Source organism: Moschus berezovskii, chromosome 21 (assembly GCF_049115385.1).
Source record: "Moschus berezovskii isolate FMDL1 chromosome 21, NW_MosBer_1.0, whole genome shotgun sequence".
In the NCBI taxonomy this organism is placed as follows: Eukaryota; Metazoa; Chordata; class Mammalia; order Artiodactyla; family Moschidae; genus Moschus; species Moschus berezovskii.
The window spans coordinates 43,278,751-43,289,679 of record NC_142480.1 but is presented as its reverse complement, the minus strand read 5'-3'; positions in this window follow the sequence as shown (position 1 = coordinate 43,289,679).

Genomic DNA, 10,929 nt, shown 5'->3' with positions numbered 1-10,929 from the left:
AGATTATGTAGGCTAAAGACCAAGTAAAGATGAAGCTAGTTTTGTCTTGGAAGGAATTTGCTGAACTTAGGTTAACCTGAGCATTGCTTTTCCAGTCTGGTGGAGCTCAGGGAACTGTCAACAAACCATGGAGTGCCCTCCACAGTGGGAAGACTAATTGGAAACTGCCCTTTTTAAGGGAAAATCATATGATCTTCTTCATGCTGCTGCTGCTGCTGCTAAGTCACTTCAGTCGTGTCTGACACTGTGACCCCATAGACACAGACAAAACATTGGATGGAATTCAATGTCCCATTCATAAATAAAAACCAAACAAAACTTATCAAACTAGGGCTAGAAAGCAACTTTATGGATAGAGATATCTCAAACGAAAAAGCCAAGCATTATACTGAGTGGTAAAACGATGGAAAAATTATTCCATTTTTTGTATTTTTAAATATTTTATTTACTTTTAGATTATTTTTAAAATTTTCTAAATTTTAAAACATTTTATGGCTCCCCTGCAGTAGAAGCATGGAGTCTTAACCACTGGACTGCCAGGGAAGTTCCACATTATCCATTTTAGATTGGGAATTAGCCGTGGTACTTACCATTCTTCAGTTCAGACGCTCAGTTGTGTCCCACTCTTTGTGCCCCATGGACTGCAGCATGCCAGGCTTCCCTGTAAGTTCCAGTAATTAAAATAAAAACCCAAATACTGTGAAGAGATAAAGCCTTCTTTTATGAAGAATACATTTTTATTATTTGCACAATACAGTATTGCCAGGCTCCCCTGCCCATCACCAACTCCCAGAGCTTGCTTAAACTCATGTCCGTCGAATCAGTGATGCCATCCAAACATCTCATCCTCTGTCGTCCCTTTCTCCTCTTACCTTCAATCTTCCCCAACATTAGGGTCTTCCAGTGAGTCAGTTCTTCACATCAGGTGGCCAAAGTATTGGCGTTTCAGCTTCAGCATCAGTCCTTCCAATGAATATTCAAGACTGATTTCCTTTAGGATAGACTGGCTGGATCTGCTTGCAGTCCAAGGGACTCTTCAAGAGTCTTCTCCAACACCACAGTTCAATTCTTCAGTGCTCAGCATTCTTTATGGTCCAACTCTCACATCCATACTTGACTACTGGAAAAACCATAGCTTTGACTAGATGGACCTTTGTTAACAAAGTAATGTCTTTGCTTTTTAATAAGCTGTGTAGGTTGGTCATAGTTTTCTCCCAATGAGCAAGAGTCTTTTACTTTTATGGCTGCAGTCACCATCTGCAGTGATTTTGGAGCCCAAAATCACCTACCATTCTTTTGTTCAAAATTACACAAAGCCCCTAGCAAATGCACTAGAGTTAAATGAAAAATGTGTTAAGACACAGAAAAATAAAAAGGATAAGTATGTTCTAAAGCCACATAATTGTGGCTGCACAGCTACATTTACCAAAAATTATTCAAATATATGCTTCAAAGGGGGTAGATTTTAATATATATAGATCATGCCATAATAAACATTTTTAAAAGAAATGAATAATAAAACTTAGATTCTGGTGTCTGGATAAAACACCTGAAAGCATCAACAAATCATTAGATGTAATAAAATTTAGTTAGGTTGCTGGACACAAAAGGAATATACAAAAATCCTATTTCTATGAGCTTAAAATGTTTAAAATTCAATAATTATTATAATAGCTTTTAGTTGATTACATATTAATTATAAATTAAATACATATTCAGTTCAGTTCAGTTGCTCAGTCGTGTCTGACTCTTTGCGACCCCATGAACCACAGCATGCCAGGCCTTCCTGTCCATCACCAACTCCCAGAGTTCACTCAAACTCATGTCCATCGAGTCAGTGATGCCATCCAGCCATCTCATTCTCTGTCGTCCCCGTCTCCTCCCACCCTCAATCCCTCCTAGTCCTAGTCAGACTCTTTTCCAGTGAGTCAACTTGTCGCATGAGGTGGCCAAAGTATTGGAGTTTCAGCTTTAGCATCAGTCCTTCCAATGAACACCCATTATTGATCTCCTTTAGAATGGACTGGTTGGATCTCCTTGCAGTCAGCATATATTAATTACATATTAATAATTTTAATTCATAATTACAATAACTTTAAAAATATTAAGTAATTGGGAATAATCTAACACACATGTTAGACATACTCTGGAGAAAATCATAAACTTTTTTGTAGGACATTAAAGAAAAATGAATGAGGACTGTACCATGTTAATAGATAAGAAGTCTCATTATTAATATACTCTTACCAAATAGGCCTATAGGGTTAATATGATTACAACAAAGATCCCAACAGTATTTTTTTGAGGGGGGCAAGGTGATCCTATAATGTGTATGGGGGAACACAGGGCCAAGAATAGCCAGGGCAATTGAAGATGAAAAAGATGCAGAGACATGCCATACCAGGTAGAAGAATTCCAAATGGGAAGTCCCAAGACTGAAAAGGCCCAGTCGTTCAGATTCTGGAGTCTAGAAAGCCTTTCATGACCCCGACTCTGGCCCCTGCCAACAGCTGCTTCAGTATTCTGTACTCATTTGCGGAGAGCTGTATAATTACTGCTTGAAACCACAAAAGAATACATTTGTAATCATAGCGGGACTTCCTTGGTGGTCCAGTGGTTAAGACTCTGACTTCCAATCTTGGGGCGTGGATTTAATCCCTGGTTGGGGAATTAAGATCCCACAAGTCACACAGTGCAGCCAATAAATAACCAATAAATAACTAATTAAACTTTCATGGTAAAAAAAAAAACATACCTGGTGACAAACTGGGGGAGACATTATAATAAATCATACGACATATAATGTAAAAATATATTTAATAATTAGATGATGAGGCATCCTTTATCAAAGGGTACAGGAGGTGAAGAGACTATCTTAAGGGATTATTGTCCGTAATAATCACAGACTCAAATAATCAAGTGATTATATCAAATATCAGTTCAGTTTAGTCGCTCAGTCACGTCCAACTCTTTGCAACCCGATGGACTGTAGCATGCCAGGCTTCCCAGTCCCTCACCGACTCCCAGAGCTTGCCCAAACTCATGTCCATCAACTCAGTAATGCCATCCAAACATCTCATCCTCTGTCGTCCCCTTCTTCTCCTGCCTTCAATCTTTCCCAGCATTAGGGTCTTTTCTAGTGATTCAGTTCTTCACATCAGGTGGCCAAAGTATTGGAGTTTCAGCTTTAGCATCAGTCCTTCCAATGAATATTCAGGACTGATTTCCTTTAGGATAGACTGGTTGGATCTGCTTGCAGTCCAAGGGACTCTTCAAGAGTCTTCTCCAACACCACAGTTCAATTTTTCAGTGCTCAGCATTCTTTATGGTCCAACTCTCACATCCATACTTGACTACTGGAAAAACCATAGGTTTGACTAGATGGACTTTTGTCAGCAAAGTAATGTCTTTGCTTTTTAATATGCTGTGTAGGTTGGTTGGTCATAGCTTTTCTCCCAAGGAGCAAGAGTCTTTTACTTTTATGGCTGCAGTCACCATCTGCAGTCATTTTGGAGCCCAGAAAAATAAAGTTTGACGGTTTCTACTGTTTGCTCATCTATTTGCCATGAAGTGATTGGACTGGATGCCATGATCTAAGTTTTCTGAATGTTGAGTTTTCAGTCAACTTTTTCACTCTCCTCTTTCACTTTCATCTAGAGACTTTTTAGTTCTCCTTCTCTTTCTGCCATAAGGGTGGTGACATCTGCATATCTGAGGTTATTGATATTTCTCTCAGCAGTCTTGATTCCAGCTTGTGCTTCATGCAACCTAGCATTTCACATGATGTACTCTGCATATAAGTTAAATAAGAAGGGTGACAATATGCAGCCTTGATGGATTGCTTTCCCGATTTGGAGCCAGTCTGTTGTTTCATGTCCAGTCCTAACTGTTGCTTCCTGACCTGCATACAGATTTCTCAGGGGGCAGGTCAGGTGGTCTGGTAGTCCCATCTCTTGAAGAATTTTCCATAGTCCTCTGTGATCCACACAGTTAAAGGGTTTGGTGTAGTCAATAAAGCAAAAGTAGATGTTTTCCTGGAACTCTCTTCCTTTTTTGATTATCCAGCGGATGTTGGCAATTTGATCTCTGGTTCTTCTGCCTTTTCTAAAACCAGCTTGAACATCTGGAAGTTCACAGTTCATGGATTGTTGAAGGCTGGCTTGGAGAATTTTGAGCATTACTTTGCTAGCGTGTGAGATGAGTGCAATTGTGTGGTAGTTTGAGCATTCTTTGGAATTTCCTTTCCTTGGGATTGGAATGAAAACTGACCTTTTCCAGTCCTGTGGCCACTGCCGAGTTTTCCAAATTTGCTGGCATATTGAGTGCAGCACTTTCACAGCATCATCTTTTAGGATTTGAAATAGCTCAACTGGAATTCCATTACCTCTACTAGCTTTGTTTGTAGTGTTGTTTCCTAAGACCCACTTGACTTCACATTCCAGGATGTCTGACTCTAGGTGAGTGATCACACCATCGTGATTATCTGGGTCGTGAGGATCTTTTTTGTAGTTCTCTGTGTATTCTTGCCACCTCTTCTTAATATCTTCTGCTTCTGTTAGGTCCATACCATTTCTGTCCTTTATTGTGCCCATCTTTGCATGAAATGTTCCCTTGGAGTCTAATTGTCTTGAAGAGATCTCTAGTCTTTCCCATTCTATCGTTTTCCTCTATTTCTTTGCATTGATCACTGAGTAAGGCTTTCTTATCTCTCCTTGCTATTCTTTGGAGCTCTGCATTCAAAGGGATATATCTTTCCTTTTCTCCTTTGCCTTTCACTTCTCTTCTTTTCACAGCTATTTGTAAGGCCTCCTCAGACAACCATTTTGCCCTTTTGCATTTCTTTTTCTTGGGGATGGTCTTGATCACTGCCTCCTGTACAATGTCATGAACCTCCATCCATAGTTCTTCAGGCACTCTGTCTATCAGATCTAATACCTTGAATCTGTTTGTCACTGCCACTGTATAATCATAAGGGATTTGATTTAGGTCATACCTGAATGGTCTAGTGGTTTTCCCTACTTTCTTTAAGTCTGAATTTGGCAATAAGGAGTTCATGATCTGAGCCACCGTCAGCTTGCCGTCTTGTTTTTGCTGACTCTATCGAGCTTCACCATCTTTGGCTGCAAAGACTATCTGGTGATGTCTCTTGTGTTGTTGGAAGAGGGTGTTTGCTATGACCAATGCGTTCTCTTGGCAAAACTCCATTAGCCTTTGCCCTGCTTCATTTTGTACTCCAAAGCCAAATTTACCTGTTACTCCAGGTATCTCTTGACTTCCTACTTTTGCATTCCAGTCCCCTATAATGAAAAGGACGTCTCTTTTTGGGTATTAGTTCTAGAAGTTCTTGTAGGTCTTCGTAGAACTGTTGAATTTCAGCTTCTTCAGCATTACCGGTTGGGGCATAGACTTGGATTACTATGATATTGAATGGTTTGCCTTGGAAACGAACAGAAATCATTCTGTCATTTTTAAGATTGCATCCAGGTACTGCATTTCAGACTCTTTTGTTGACTATGATGGCTGCTCCATTTCTTCTAAGGGATTCTTGCCCACAGTAGTAGACATAATGGACATCTGAGTTAAATCACCCATTCCAGTCCATTTTAGTTCACTGATTCCTAAAATGTTGATGTTCACTCTTGGCATCTCCTGTTTGACCACTTCCAATTTGCCTTGATTCAGGGACCTAACATTCCAGGTTCCTATGCAATATTGCTCTTTACAGCATTGGACTTCACTTCCATCACCATCACATCCACAACTGGGTGTTGTTTTAGCTTTGGCTCCATCCCTTCATTCTTTCTGAAATTATTTCTCCACTGTTCTCCAGTAGCATATTGGGCTCCTACTGACTTGGGGAGTTCATCTTTCAGGGTCCTATCTTTTTGCCTTTTCATACTGTTCATGGGGTTCTCAAGGCAAGAATACTGAAGTGGTTTGCTATTCTCTTCTCCAGTGGACCACATTTTGTTGGAACTCTGCATCATGACCCGTCCGTCTTGGGTGGCCCTACATGGCATGTCTCTTAGTTTCATTGAGTTAGACACGGCTATGGTCCATGTGATCAGTTTGGTCATATATATGAAATATATGTATATTTAAATAATGGAATGCCATTTTATATTATAAAGTTGGTACAAATATTTATTTGAACACGTTGCTCAATATTTATTTGAAAAGAATCTTGCCCCAAATAATCACTTATAGATTTAATCAAATAATCCAATGGATCTATTAAAAAATACATGTAAACAATTAAATGCTAGAAAGGCAATGCCAAAGAATGCTCAAACTACTGCACAATTGCACTCATCTCACACGCTAGTTAAGTAATGCCCAAAATTCTCCAAGCCAGTTTTCAGGAATATGTGAACCGTGAACTTCCAGATGTTCAAGCTGGTTTTAGAAAAGGCAGAGGAACAAGAGATCAAATTGTCAACATCCGTTGGGTCATTGAAAAAGCAAGAGAGTTCCAGAAAAACATCTATTTCTGCTTTATTGACTATGCCAAACCCTTTGACTGTGTGGTTCACAACAAACTGTGGAAAATTCTTCAAGAGATGGGCATACCAGACCACCTGACCTGCCTCTTGAGAAACCTGTATGCAGGTCAGGAAGCAACAGTTAGAACTGGACATGGAACAACAGACTGGTTCCAAATAGGAAAAGAAGTACATCAGGCTGCATACTGTCACCTTTCTTATTTAACTTATATGCAGAGTACATCATGAGAAACGCTGGGCTGGAAGAAGCGCAAACTGGAATCAAGATTGCCGGGAGAAATATCAATAACCTCAGATATGCAGATAACACAACCCTTATGGCAGAAAATGAAGAAGACCTAAAGAGCCTCTTGATGAAAGTGAAAGAGGAGAGTGAAAAAGTTGGCTTAAAGCTCAACATTCAGAAAAGTAAAATCATGGCATCTGGTCCCATCACTTCATGGCAAATAGATGGGGAAACAGTGGAAACAGTGGCAGACTTTATTTTTCTGGGCTCCAAAATCACTTCGGATGCTGATTGCAGCCATGAAATTAAAAGACCCTTGCTCCTTGGAAAGAAAGTTATGACCAACCTAGACAGTATATTAAAAAGCAGAAACATTACTTTGCCAACAAAGGTCCATCTAGTCAAAGCTATGGTTTTCCCAGTGGTCATGTATAGATGTGAGAGTTGGACTATAAAGAAAGCTGAGCGCCGAAGAATTGATGCTTTTGAACTGTGGTGTTGGAGAAGACTCTTGAGAGTCCCTTGGACTGCAAGGAGATCCAACCAGCCCATCCTAAAGGAGATCAATCCTGGGTGTTCACTGGAGGGATTAATGTTGAAGCTGAAACTCCAATACTTTGGCCACCTGATGCAAAGAGCTGATTAATTTGAAAAGACCCTGATTCTGGGAAAGATTGAGGGCCGGAGGAGAAAGAGACGACAGAGGATGAGATGGTTGGATGGCATCACTGACTCAACGGACATGGGTTTGGGTGAACACTGGGAGTTGGTGATGGACAGGGAGGCCTAGCGTGCTGCGGTTCATGGGTTCGCAAAGAGTTGGACATGACTGAGTGACTGAACAGTACTGAAAATTAAAAGGTGCTAGAAATATTTGAATTATAATACTGATTCGTGGCAAAGGTTTGGATAAATAAGACAGTTTAAATTTTTACTGCTTGGAAAAGGATATGGCAGTCCACTCCAGTATTCTTGTCTGGAAAAATCCATGGACAGAGGAGCCTGGTGGGCTGCAGTCCATGGGATTACATGACTGTGCCACACACAATAAGGAGGATAGAGGGAGATGGGTTGGTAGCAATAAACTGGTAGAACTAAAAAAAAATTTCTTTTTACTGATAATTTTATGCACAAAATTGGTTCAAATGTTCTAAAGTAAGTGTATGTGTATATGTGAAAGTCGCTCAGTTATGTTCAACTCTTTGCAACCCCATGGACTGTAGCCCTTCAGGCTCCTCTGTCCTGAGACTTCATAGACAAGAATACTGGGGTGGGTTGCCATGCCCTCCTCCAGGCAATCTTCCCAGCGCAGGGATCAAAATGGAGTCTCTTACCTCTGTATTGGCAGGTGGGTTCTTTACCACTGTGCCACCTAAGGAGGCCTCACCCTATTCCCTCCAAGCCAGAGGAAAATATATATAACACAAAGTTCACCATTTTAACCAATTTGGGGTTCTCACGTTCAGTAGCGTTAAGTGCATTTTTATTGTGCAGCCTCACTACCATCTACCCTAGAAGTCTTTTCACCTTTCTAAACTGAAACTCTGTCTCCATGAAATACTAACTCCTCATTTCCCCTCCCCCAACCCCTGCAAATCCCCTTCTGCTTTCTGTCTTTATGAATTTGGCTACTCTAAGTACCTCCTTTTCATACTGTTCATGGGGGTTTCAAGGCAAGTATACTGAAGTGGTTTGCCATTCCCTTCTCCAGTGGACCACATTCTGTCAGACCTCTCCACCATGACCTGCCCGTCTTGGGTGGCCCCACACGGCATGGCTTAGTTTCATTGAGTTAGACAAGGCTGTGGTCTGTGTGATCAGATCGACTAGTTTTCTGTGATTATGATTTCTGTGTGTCTGCTCTCTGATGCCCTCTCGCAATACCTACCATCTTATTTGGGTTTCTCTTACCTTGGTCGTGGAAGGAGATCAGTCCTGGGTGTTCATTGGAGGGACTGATGCTAAAGCTGAAGCTCCAATACTTTGGCCACCTTATGCGAAGAGTTGACTCACTGGAAAAGACTCTGATGCTGGGAAGGATTGGGGGCAGGAGGAGAAGGGGACAACAGAGAATGAGATGGCTGGATGGCATCACCGACTCGATGGACATGAGTTTGAGTGAACTACGGGAGTTGGTGATGGACAGGGAGGCCTGGCGTGCTGTGATTCATGGGGTCGCAAAGAGTCGGACACAACTGAGCGACTGAACTGAATTGAAGTACCTCCTACACACTCCAGTGTTCTTGCCTGGAGAATCCCAGGGAAGGGGGAGCCTCTTGGGCTGCCATCTATGGGGTTGCACAGAGTCAGACATGACTGAAGCGACTTAGTAGCAGCAGCAGCAGCAGCAAGTACCTCCTGGAAGTGGAGTCGCACAGTATTTGTCCTTTTGTGACTGGCTTATTTTACTTAATAGAATGTTGTCAAGGTTCATTTATATCGTAACATTCCATTCCCTTCCTTTTAAGCCTGAATAATTTTATGTTGTATGTGTATACCACATTTTGTTTATCCATTCATCCATTGATGGGTATTTGGGTTGTTTCCACCTTTTGACTATTATGAATAGTGCTTCTATGAATAGATACCCATATTCATATATACCATACTCATATATGTATATTGGAGACCGTGCTTTCAATTCTTTTGGGTATATCCAAAGGTGGAGTTTCTGGATTGTATGGTAATTCTATTTTAACTTTTTGGAGAAAACATCAAAATTGTAATTCTTGATTTGCAATCTTTTTTTTAAAATTGGAGTGTAATTGCTTTGCAACATCGTGTTTCTGCTGTTCATCAATGTGAATCAGCTATACTGCTACTGCTGCTAAGTCACTTCAGTCGTGTCCGACTCTGTGTGACCCCATAGACAGAAGCCCACCGGGCTCCCCCTTCCCTGGGATTCTCCAGGCAAGAACACTGGAGTGGGTTGCCATTTCCTTCTCCAATGTGTGAAAGTGAAAAGTGAAAGTGAAGTTGCTCAGTCATGTCCGACCCTTAGCGACCCCACAGACTGCAGCCTACCAGGCTCCTCCATCCATGGGATTTTCTAGGCAAGAGTACTGGAGTGGGGTGCCATTGCCTTCTCCTATATCCCTTCCCTCTTGAGCCTCCTTCCCACCCACCCCCATCCCACCCTTCTCAGTCATCACAGAGCATTGATTTGCAATTCTCAACAAGAGTCTTGGGGTTCATGGCCCCTTGGAGATGTCTGTGGGCATTTTTCTGGGGAGAAGTTCCACAGTTTGAGCAGATTCTCAAAGGTATCAGTGATTCTTGAAGGACTAACATCACTGTACTAGAGAGTCACATCTACAAGTTCTTTTAAAGCCAATATTTTTAAATCTCAGGAACTGTGAATGCAGGGTTTGGAGAAGTTACTAAGGAGCTTGAATGTATTCTGCAGGCAAGTCCAGGCAAGGAAGGGCATGGGCTGGCCAGGGCCCTCTGCACAGGAGGCCATCTCTGGGTGTGCGAGAGTCAAGTGCAGGAGCATTTACACACCAGAAGGGGCTGAGACCATTGGAAGATTCTTGGAGACAGCAGGCCTGGCTGTGAGTTTTTGTGCCATGGTAACCATGTGATCTTGAGCAATTCTCTCTCTTTTTTCTTAAGGATTTTGTGTTAAACATTTTAAAGTTCATTTATTTTATTTATTTTGACTGTGCTGAGTTTCTCTAGTAGCAGAGAACAGGGGCTACTCTCTAACTGTGGTGGGTGGTCCTCTCATGGCTTCTCTCATTGTGGAGCACAGACTAACCGCAGTACATGGTTTCAGTAGTCGCGGCGCAGGAGTTTAGTTGCTCTGACACATGTGGGATCTTCCCAGACCAGGGATTAAACTCACGTCCCCTGCATTGGCAGGTTGGTTCTTACTGTGCCACCAGTAAAGTCAAAGTCGCTCAGTTGTGTCCAACTCCTTGCGACTCCATGGACTATACAGTCCATGGAGTTCTCTAGGCCAGAATACTGAAGTGGGTAACCCTTCCCTTCTCCAGGGGATCTTCCCAACCCAGGAATCGAACCCAGGTCTCCCGATTACAGGTGGATTCTTTACCAGCTGAGCCTCAAGGGAAGCCCATGCCACCAGGAAGTCCTTGGGCAATTCTCTTAACTACCCTGAGCCTGTTTTTCATTTCTAAAGTGGTAGTAATTCCCACCGCAGTCATGGGAGGATCAGATGAGATTCTGTAGGTAGAA